The sequence below is a fragment of the Pogoniulus pusillus genome, chromosome 6 (assembly GCF_015220805.1).
Source record: "Pogoniulus pusillus isolate bPogPus1 chromosome 6, bPogPus1.pri, whole genome shotgun sequence".
Lineage (NCBI taxonomy): Eukaryota > Metazoa > Chordata > Aves > Piciformes > Lybiidae > Pogoniulus > Pogoniulus pusillus.
In genome coordinates, this window is record NC_087269.1 from 47,970,602 (window position 1) to 47,982,062 (window position 11,461).

Genomic DNA, 11,461 nt, shown 5'->3' on the forward strand with positions numbered 1-11,461 from the left:
TCCATCTGTAATTGCTGCTATTTATGGGTTTTCTTCTTGTTTGTATGAATCACAGCTGAGAAAGCTAGGTTATCTTTAAACAACTCATACAGTGGGAAGCCTGGCAGTAGGTGGAAAATATAAATTCTTTTTAATCGAGTCTACATTTGTTTGAGCTGAGGGCTAAAAGAATTTTCTGCTTAAGCTTGGAGCTCCTGACTCCTAGGACTCCAAAAGCATCAACACTGTCTTGCTGTGTGTCCTGGAAGAAGTTTCTTGAACATTTCTCTTGATCTTTTTTTACTTGCACTTTGCTCTATTTTCTGTTAATTTGCTTTGTGTTCAACTGCTTTGAAATTAATGTAAGCATGCCCACAGGTAAAAAAAATATTCCAGCACCAAGAATGCTATCACCTGTATTCCTTGGGTTTGCTGACGTGTTAAAATGGGAGCTTCTTTGTCTGTGGATGAAATATCTAAATAAAAATTGTAATTCTGTCTTTGGAACTAAGAAAGGATTAAAAATACAATAACGACCCTATACTTCTATTTTGCCTTTTCCCAAATAAAGAGAATACAAATATACAAAAGTATGTATGAAATTCCTGAGCTGGGCCCTGCTGAGGTGCCCAACAGCTTTGACCCAGCTTTGCAATCCAGGGCATGCTCATTGTCACAGGCATTCTGGAAAGTGTTGCGTAAAACCACTGTGCATACATAGTAATTCTGGCATGTCCTAAAAGCAGGTGACTGCTGTGCAAGTACAGTGCTGTATGAATGCAGACAGCTTTGACCAAGAAACCCCAAGCAGAAATATATTTGTTCTTGTCTGTGTGTCACTACTTAAAGCAAACTGAAAACAAAACAAAAACACTTTCTGCAAAATACGAAAGATTACCTGTGGGTTTTTTGGATGCCTGCCGTAACAGCCTAGGAAAATGAATCTACCCTTTGGTGTTGTAGACTAACCTTCTGCAGCACATACTGGGTAGTAGAGACTTGCACGTTAATACTATTGATACTGGATAATTCAAGTTCTAAACAAGGAGGTTTGTAAGTGTTTTCCTCCTCTTTCTGTGGCTGACTGTAGGATAGAATAGCATATACTTCTTGCATTTATATAGTGTATTTAATGTCTCTGCAGTTATGTTATATAAATACAATTGCTCATTTAAACTTACATAATGTTGCTTAGTGCCAATATTCTGGCAGTTTGAATTTCGCATCCCTTTTAACTTGTATTATGCACTCAATTCTAGATGCAGTATTTGGTATTTCATTTTACAAACCAGAAGCACCTATCGAGCATCACTGTTTATGACAAAGTTATTCACCATTCAAGTAAAGCATAATATTCTTTTAAAGTTTAGGATCTATACGGTCAGGAGAGGGCTAGTTCCGGTGCAGGCATATAATCCACCTGTCAGTATCCCTAAATATGTGTCTTTTCATCACTTCACCCAAAGTTACACAAGGAAATGGGTCGCTTGTGTAACAGACAAACTACATATGTGAAATGTCTAGAGACCCAAGAAAGCAAAGCATTGTGACTATTTTATGCCATCATGCAGCTTGAACAGAAATAGAAGGGTTGGTGACTTGGAAACAAGAGGCAGAAGGTCTGAGCTGATTAGGGACACCCTGCCAATATTGGTGCTTTCTGGTGCCTTCAGACTGGCATTGTGTGAGAGCAGGCACAATGCTTATGCTCTGTAGAAAAACAAGATATTGCGTAGTAAAAGGAAAGTGAAAAAGTTTTGAGGCACACTGTGTAGGTGACTCACTGAAAGGAAAGCATATGGTAAATTTTTCAGTGTCTCAAACATAAGACTGAATTCTGGGCAAGCTGCTCTGAATGCATGCACTGGGGCAGCAAGCAGTCTCCCTGCATCAGCAATAGTGTGTCATTGTCCTGACTCCCAGCGTCCAAAACATCAGGCTCAGGCTGCAAAATACGTACGAGATGAGTTGTTTGCTATCCTGATACAATCACTTAAATGTACAGAATTATTTATCATGTCTCATTTAATTTATTCCAGACTCCAGTTAGCACAGATCTCTGAAAACAGGGGTTCATGCGGGTCAAATGAGTTGCTTTACTATGATGCAGCTGCAGACTCAAGAATCAAAGGTCTCTTTGGTGTAATCCTATCTAGAAATGGTTGTGATACAATTGGGAAAACTTCATGGTTTTTAAACAGGAAATACAAAACCAAGAACCAGTCCATTAGGGTTAAGGTTATTTTGAAGAAATGGATCTAGACATACTGCTAATTTAAATATTGACTGACCAAAAGCTTCCTTTCAGTTGTTTAGGTTCTTTTTGTTTGTTTGTTTGGTTGGTTGGTTGGGGTTTGTTGTGGGATTGTTTGGTTGTTTTTTCATCTTTATAACTCTTAGAAAACACAATGTAGTCCAGTGAAGGATGGCAGGGAATTAGTGGTTACTTTCATAAATAGTACACTGAAATGCTATTTCTGCCTTTTCTAGGAAGAAAAGTTTTTTTTCCAGTACTTAGTTATTTTTTCCCCAAACCTGTAGTAAAGTTTCAATTAACTTATCATATATGTTAAATTGTAGCAGTTGTCTGCATAGCAATATGAGTCTTTCCTTTTTCCAGTGTTAACACCTTAAAACTCTTACATATTTTAATTGCTGCAGATCTCCTCCCAACTGTCTAATTGTGACTAGTTGGGGGTGTGTGGGGGGTGTGTTTAACTGTTACCTTAAATATTTTGTCTTCGGTTAACTTTCCTCTCCCTCCAAAGGTGCAGTTCAGGAGATTGCAAAGTCTTGGTTGTGTAGCATTATATGTGGTCTATTTTTCCTTCTTAAAAACAGCCTTTCTTCTGCTTTAGGCCTTGGATGTTCTCTGCTAATGATTGTCACAGATTTGAACGCTCAGACTGATGATTTTGCTTCATCAGTGTCTCAAAAGTCATCCAAATGCCATAGTGATGAATGGCTTTGAAATACATATTTAATCTTATAAGTTCAAAATTAAAGAGCCTATCTGTTATGCCAGAGCAAGACAGAAGACTTAGAAATCAATCACAGAAAGCCTGAACTAACCACAAGCAAAATTTTAGTGCATTGGCCTTACTCACTTCTGCCTCTCATATGTGCAGTGATTCCTATTGACCAGATTGTTATGGAACGGAAGATTCCCTTCCCTTCTGTTCCCTTCCCTTCCCTGTACACGACCTGTATTTTGACAAGCACTGGTGAAATTTGGTAGGGTTACTGCAATGCCATGGAGCTGGCTTCCTTCTGTTGCAGTTGCTTGCCATAAATTGTAGCTTTCTCTAATGCCTCTGTAATTGTACTGATGATGCTGCTGGGCTGTCAAGGATACTCTGTAAAGAGCATCTGTTGCTGTGTTGCCACAAATAGGGTGTAGCACATGTACCTAGTAGTTGTAGCAGTCCACCTGACTGCAGCTTGCTCTTAGGAACGTGTATTTAATTTGATGTATTTTTAAGTGTATGTTATCTTCTTTTCTTGTCCTTGATGACTTAGGAGCTTTCTGTGCTTTGAACTCCCAAGCTGGAGTCTGACTTAAGTACGGCATTTTCAGAGAATAGATTGCAAGGCAAAGCTTTCCAGCCTGGAACAGCTGCCTGATAAATTACGCTGCACACTAATCAGTGTGTCATAGGGCAGGATCTACATGGTCAACAGCAAGTGTCAACCAGTTATAATGTGAATACATCACTATTTCTGCCTCTTAACCAGAGCACTACCCGTAAAGCATCAGACAGCATTTATATGTGTGTGGCACATGCACACGAGAGACGTACCTGTAAACAGGCGTCAAATTGAAGTAGGTGGATAGGAGAGGGAAAATAACTAACAAATAAATGATTAGCAGTGAAACAGAGCTGTGGTCTGTTCCTCATGATTTTTGTTCTTCACCAGTGGCTAAAAAATTCTGGCTTTGTGAGATGTTACTCACGGCAAAAGAAGACTGTTTCTCTAGCTCTTTTGTTGTTGGATGTTCTCGGAGCACTGGTGCATCTCACCACCTCTCAATATACGGCGTCACTTCTCGCTGTAGGAAAGGGCAGCACTGGAACAGTTGGTTCTGATTTTCTGTTTTGTCTGGTAATGGGCCATTGTGTTCTTCGGCTGCTCAGCAGTGTAATACTAATTCTGGATAACTGATGAGCAATGCTAGCTCATTTAGCCAAGTTTACAATGACTTTACGCTGAGCTGGGGCTTTCTAATCATCACTAGAACTCTTCTGTGGCTGCCTTGTGTACGTGCAGCTAGGCAGCAGCAAATTTCAGATATAAACCTGCACTGACCAAGAAACAAGTGGAGAATGCAAGTCTGAAAGGGGAAACATTTCACTTTCTGAGAAACTTTAACTGCCTCCTTAAATGATCAATTAGCTAAAATTGCGTTTGTATTGGTTCTGAAAATTCCCTTCTGTCATTCTCTGATGTGGACTTGTACTGTTGATGAGACATAAACTTGCAAGGAAACAATGAAGCTACGTTGTGGCTAGTTGATTGCTGTGGTTAAGGATGATACTGGGTGGGTTTGAATAGATGGAAATAGAGCATACTGCTGAGCCCATCATGGCTGATGCTTACCAGTCAAAGAGGACAATATGTGTCAGTCCACTGAGGGAAACAGAATGCAGGGATGTTGGTGAGCTATGCTGTATCTCTAGGAAGGAATTACTGTTGTGTTACTTGTCTGTCTTTGCCTTCACTTCCTACATTTTGAAATCTTCCTGTCACAACGAATGGAGACTCCTGGTAAAATCCTGCCAGATTCCTGTCTGTTGACTCACATATTTGTTTTAGATTTTAGGTGTTTTTGCTTACGCTGTCTTAATCCTGGATCTGTAAGCAGTAGCTGCATACTGCTGCTGGAGTATGGGTCATTGATGTACTTCAATAGGTACGACTGCTGGCCTCTAACTACCTGAAATTACGGATTAGTTTTAAATTGAAGGGATTATATCACATTGGCAGGGGTTCAGCTGCAGTTATTGCTGGTTTTGGTTATGCATGCGTTGCAATGTCTGATGTAGAGGGAAAAGACATAACACTCACTCATTTGTGGGAAACTATCGGTGAGCTAATGGCATTATGAAGCCTGATTTGAGTTTCCAGGAGGGCCTTCCGACTTCAAGGACTGCAAACATTTGCAAACATGATCAATAAAAATTCATTTGGAACCATAGATGAGACAAGGGAGTCCTATAAAATTGACTTCAACGTGCCACCTCCATGTTTGTAACTAGACTCCTTCAACTAAGGCCGTGGAATCGATGTCATCTATTTCGTGGGGATCTTCAGCAATCCCAAAGGTCGCCCCAGGGTTAGCTAAATGTCCTAGCTTGAGTGGCCAGCTCTGGGCAGAATGTAGAATTTACCCTCAAGGAGTGAGTGAAAACACTTTCACAGAGCTGGAAAGCAGTATTGACAAAAGTAAGCAGGGTACAGAAGGTATTAACTGGAAAATGAATGTATACAACCGGCAATAGCCTAACCCCACCCCGGACAAAGGCCCCAAGTAGGCCTCGCTGTGCAGCAACAATGAACATCCTACCAGCAATGCCTCCCTCCCACACGTCAAGCGAACCCAAAAGTCAAGAGCCAGGAGCAGAGAGAGAGCTGACCAGCAGCTCTGCTCCTTACGGAAGGGGAATGGAGTAGCATAAGGTAATATCCAGTGCTTCCCCCTTGAGACTTCCAGCTGCCTCTGGAGAGCTTGCGTGTCTGTGCTATAACAGATAATCCTTAACTTACTGCACTAAAAGATGTTCTTGCACTATTTGCCAGTGACTCACTTGCAGCCATCTACCACTTCTTTTCCTTGAGTAAATATTGGCACATGTTGCTGTGAGAACAAGCCGGCTCCACATCGCAGCTTTCTGAGATGCCAGCACAATGGCTTTGCCAGGGTAAGGCAAGTGGCTTATCTGGAAGCTGAGAACGCCACATGGACCTTTCTCACGTAATGCACATCAGAGTAACCCTGAAGCTGTGCCATCTGATGATGGGAAGATCAAGACTGAGGTCAGCAAACAATAAATATCTATCCCTCAGTCGTTTCAGTTATGCTGTGGGACCTGACCTGTTTTACCTTAGCTAAGGACATTCTTCTGCATTGAAAAACAAGGGTAGATGATGGTTCTGTGAAATCCATTTGGATTCTTATTTCTGGGGGAACCTTTTGCATGCTAGTGCTGCCTAGTGCTCTTGCTTTCTTCAGCAGGACCATAACAGACAAAAGACTCCTGAAACATATATATATAAATAGATAGATAGATATAGATATATTACTTTCAGGTTGTAACATGCAGTTGTATCTAAATTCCATGCTTGCAGCTTCTCTTTCATCTTCATTGTAGGATTGTGAAATCCTCTGTGACCTGATACTGCATGTAGATTATTCAAAAAGTGGTGTTTTGATATAGAGCAGTGGACAGTGTTTTTCCCTGCTTTTATGAGTCTGTCTGGTTTTTTGGGGTTTTGTTTTGTTTGCTTTGTTTCGCTTTTAAATTATCTGAATATCTTCACTGCATTCTTGCTTAGAAATCAATGAACCAAAATTGCATTGTCATTGATTTGGCACTTATCAGCTTTCTCAAATAAGACATTACAGGATCCTACACAGCTGTGTTTTGAGGATTAGTAGTAGACTGGCTGCTTCTGTTTGCTTTCAAGGTAACCTTGCGTGTTTGGTACAGAACACTTTGAATATATGCCCAAAATCACTAAAGTACTTTATCTCACCCCATCTAACTTCAAAGGCTATTTCTGTCACTGTCTTCTGAGCAAGCAAGGTTGTGGTAAGAGGAGCATAGGTCTAAACGTCTTTCTTCTCTCTACTCTGGTAGTTAGTCAATGCATATCCACCCTGTGCAATGCAGGTTGGAGGTGCTCTGCTAAGTCTGGGCAATTCAGCTTGGCTACTGGAAGCAGTATGGTTACATGACCATGTATGTGGCTTCCCCTCTGCTAAAATTCTCAGCTTTGAGTTTGGCCTGGTCAACATCCTTCTTATTACACAGAGGCCTAGAAAACAACCTTTTCTTCTGCAACTAGCTTGCATATGAAGGAAAAAAAGATTCTTTACAGACAGCAGTGATATTAGTAGGTGATTTGTAGACCTAGTTTATGGAAATTAGATATTTGGTAAAATTATTTGGCGATGTGAAAATTCTGAGGAATTGGCAGAAGGAGATACTTAAAGGCCACATTACAGCTTGCTGGCTGGCTGCAGCTTGAAAAATAGGGCTACTGAGTTGGTGTATGGAAAACCCAATTAAAATCACACTTTGCATGGCTTAGGGTGATGTAGGGTGAAAATCCAGATTAAAAGCTCATAATCCGTACTACAATATTAAACCAGGCACTTGTGTCAGATTGTTCTGAACCATTCTGTTCTTACAGAAGTATTGAAAGTCTTTGCCTGCTTTCATTGCAAAGGGCAAAGAGCACTAATGTGGGGAGCTTGGGAGATTCTGCAGAACAGAATTAATGCCTGCTGGTCTGGTTCTGTGTTCTTGTTAGCGTGGTGCAGCATGCGAAAGCAGAATGGGGATGTTAGCTATGTTATGGCCACTCAGATTTGTCCTGTTTGCTTAGGCTTCCCTGTGGGAACATCACATCATAAATATATTTATACAGAGTTCAAGCACACTAATATTGTGCAGACTTCTGTATCCCTTCTCTTCTGTGCCCTCCTCCATAAACCTGCACAATCCTGCCTTTTCTTTGTGGTTCAGTCGAGCTTTTTCATTTTCATCTTGCTCTGCAGTGTGGAATTCTTGTGGATGAGGCCACTTACTGTCAACTAGGTCTTATCCATGACTATGAGAGAGATGCTGAGATGAAAGAAGACAGGAGTTTTGCCAGTTCTTGGGAGACCAAACTGTAAAGGTAATTTTCTGTACTTGACACACCAGCTGAGAATCATAACTGCTTTTATTTAATTGCTTTGCCATAATCTTTCCCAGGATGACAATAAGCATTTAGCTGCTTGGTGGCAGTGAGATAAAGTTATCTTGCAAAGTGCTCTGAGGTTTGATTTGTCACTATCATGGATGCAGAAGCACCCTTGACCTCTTTGTACACAGATAATAGAAAAAACAAACCATATACTTCCTGCAAATAATCTTCTGACATCAACACTTACCTGTTCTGTAAGGATGTGTGCTTGCATCATTGGCATCAAAGCTGTCGTTCTTCTCCTAGTTCTACCGAAATCAGTGTCAGCTGAAGGAAGTTAAAGGCAGCTTTCACAGTGAGAGGCTGCTTTGATAGTATTTGCAGCTGTGGTGGTTTGGGTGTTACCTTCCCCCCCCCACACACACACTTTGGAAATCACCCAGACTAGACTCAGCCAGCTCTGGAAATTGAATGAAGCTTATTATTTACAGCCTAGCATAACAGACAAGCAGATAGTTAAAGTATATACAGTTCTATACAGAAATAGACAAGGTAAAAGGTAATACAGAAACACAGCCCCCTCCCAGAAACCTGAGTCCCCAGGAGGGGCTCCCAACCACCCTTCCACCTTCTCCCACCCCTCTACTTTACCCCAGACATTCCTTTTGCCCCAAGGAATAATGGAGGGTCGGCCAGGGGGGTTAGGAAGCAGGTGGATTAATCAGAGAGACAGAGGGTGAGGTTAGACAGAAAAATGCATCTCAAAGCCCAGGCAGTGCTTGAACTGCCTGATCTATGTTTATACTCTTGTTCTTATACATCTCAGCAAGCCTATGAGTGAACCAAACATCACCCTTGTTTCCCTTTCACAGCCTGTGATCTAATCCTTCTCACCAAAACATTGTAGCTAGCTTCAAACGAGCACAGCAGCCAGTAATCAAGCAGTGTGCTAAAGGCTGGGAGTCCTGTGTCAGAATGGCCACTCATGAAATCTACGTCCTCATTCATTTTGGTTCATACAGCTGCCATTTATTTGTTAGTTAAAGAAAGGCTAACTGGAGTGTCAGACTTTTTATAGAAACACCTGTCTTCACAACCAATATGTCACTTCTCAGTGCATTGACTTTTGGATTCCAAATGGAGGCTCATCTCCATGCCTTTTTGCTTTGTGTTGGAATTACCTGTTCTAATTAGTCTAAAAGCTTGAAAAGTTTTATGTCTTCATTCACTGCTAAGCTTATTTTCCTTCTCAACATTCCAGCAACCGTCTAGGTACAAAATACATGACATTGCAATGTTCATCTGGCTTGGTATTGCAGCTTTTGCAGCAAATTCAGTTTAGGCATCAATTTTAGGCTATGCTAATGATAATAAATTCCCCATTTAATAGAAGTTATGCTTTGATGGTTTTTCACATGTCATTTTAATTAGTCATTGTAAGTGTTAAGCAAACAATGAAGTGGTTTGAGCCATAGAAAGTAAGTCTTCTGCTGAGTACAACACAAAAACTAATTACAGTGCTTACCAGATGGATGCATACATTAATGTGACTTCCCTGAGTTTACAGCTTTCACCTATTTTTATTTTGTATTTTTATTAGTCCTACTGATGTGTCTTAAGTGAACTAAAACTATTATTAAAAGCATGAAAGCCTAATGCAAAGATGTAATGCTTGCATTGTGTTAATTACAGTCAATAACAAATAGGATTGTGATGGTTTGGGGCTTACCCCGCCCCTCCACACTTTTGAATTTGCCCCAGCTAACTCAGACGGACCCTGGGAATATAGATGAAGCAATTTATTTACAGCTAGCAAAATTTACAAGCAGCTATTTACAATATATACAGTTATATACAGTTATATACAGAAATATACAAAGGATAAACAATATAAAAGCACAACTCCCCTCCCAGAAACCTGAGTCCCCAGGAGGGGCTCTCAAACCACCCCAACACCTCCCCCGGCCCTCTCAACCTTACCCCAGTTCTCAGGAAGAAAAGAGGTGCAGCCAAGAGGTTAGGGAGCAGGGTTAGTAGGAGCAGGGTTAATGAGATGTGACCAGGTCTAAGGCCAAAGCAAGACTGAGAGACAAAATGGAGAATGTTTACTTCTTCTTCCCAGAGCTCTCAACGAGACTGTGAGGGAAGTTGACATCAATTGTTTTCATTTCACTGCCCATTATCTAGTTCTTGTACCAAAACATTCTAGCTTGCTTCAAACTAGCACAAGGATTTTGTAAGTATGGTTAGTTCCACTATGCCTTCAAATGGGAATCACTACTAAAGCCAAGAATTTGCCTAAAATGTAGCTCTTTGCTTCCATCGTGGCTTTGAGAAACAGAGGAGACAAGATGATTTGCCATGGCTTTTGCATGATGGGCAGGGCTTCTGCTCTCAATTTCAGCAGCAAATCTGCGACTACAGGCATCCCTTCCTTGGTCAGTTATTGAGTTGCCGTTTGGAGCAGGGGAAGGTTGCAGTCAAGTTGGTGACTATTTACCAGTTTACAGCTGGCAGTGTTGGCTGTTTGCTTCTGGTAGACTTCCCTTTGGTGCAAAAACTGTCTGGTTTTATATGGAGAAATTTGTTAAATTTTATCCCCTTTGCTCACTTGGTCGATACTCAGAGCATGAATGTATTAACAGATACTGATGCTGACTCGTGGAACTCTGGCTGCAGAGAGAGAAGGTTGTGCATCTGGCAAGCTCAAGGTCATGTAGTGGGTTCATGTGCTTGTGGGACAGTGCAGAGCTGCTAGGCAGCTGCTCGGAACACGTGCACTGCTGTCACATCTGCTCCTTCTGAAACTCCATGAATAAGGCACAGCAAAAAAGCTAGAGGAAAATCCTGGCACTGAAAATACATGACATGCAGACTCTGTGGCACAAGTGGGAAAGTGCATAAACTGAGGTCTGAGTGAGTCAATTGCTCAGAGCAATGAGATTGGACAAGTTTAAGTGAGAAAAACCCCAGAGGGGCTCATCAGAGAAAGAGTCCAGTTGCCGCAGGAGTTCAGTTTGTTTTCAGCCTCTTGATAGAGCTGCAGCCTGGTTTTGAAACTATGACTTGCAAAATATAAATTGCATAGTAGTTCCTACTTTTGTGTTTTTCAGTGTCTTGAATCTCTTGTCTGAGAGATTTCTTCGCAGGCATTTGATGTCACCAAGGTATAGTTTATTTCATGGCAATCTGGAATTAAGGGTAAGAGAAAACTGTCCTTTTCTTCCTCTGGAACAAGTACTTGGTGCCTGTCACAAGATTCAATCTGAGTTGCTAGCACTGAGGAGAACAGAGAGCTTGATTAAAAAAAAGGCATTTTATTCAATAGAATATAATCTAGGAAAAAAAAAAAGAATTGGCAGGGGAATTTTTTAATGGCATATATTTTAATGTGGAACTATTTGGCATATATTTTTCAAACAGCTCTTTGAAAAACGATGTGCACATAAATATAATTTCTGATTCTGGCTCCAGCTGACACGTGCAGAGGAGATGGGAAGAGATGCATAGCGAGAAATCTGACCTTAACTTACTCCCTGCCTAGGTACATGCTCTTTTACTGAAGAGA

The 11,461-nt window shown here is 41.0% G+C and overlaps 1 long non-coding RNA gene across 1 annotated transcript; it reads left to right on the forward strand.

The window, feature by feature from the left end:
* Positions 1-7,763: 7,763 nt before the first annotated feature.
* On the forward strand, positions 7,764-10,990 carry LOC135176401 (uncharacterized). Its single transcript, XR_010302642.1, has 2 exons — positions 7,764-7,884; positions 10,539-10,990. It is a non-coding gene; the product is annotated as an uncharacterized LOC135176401 (long non-coding RNA).
* Positions 10,991-11,461: the final 471 nt, after the last annotated feature.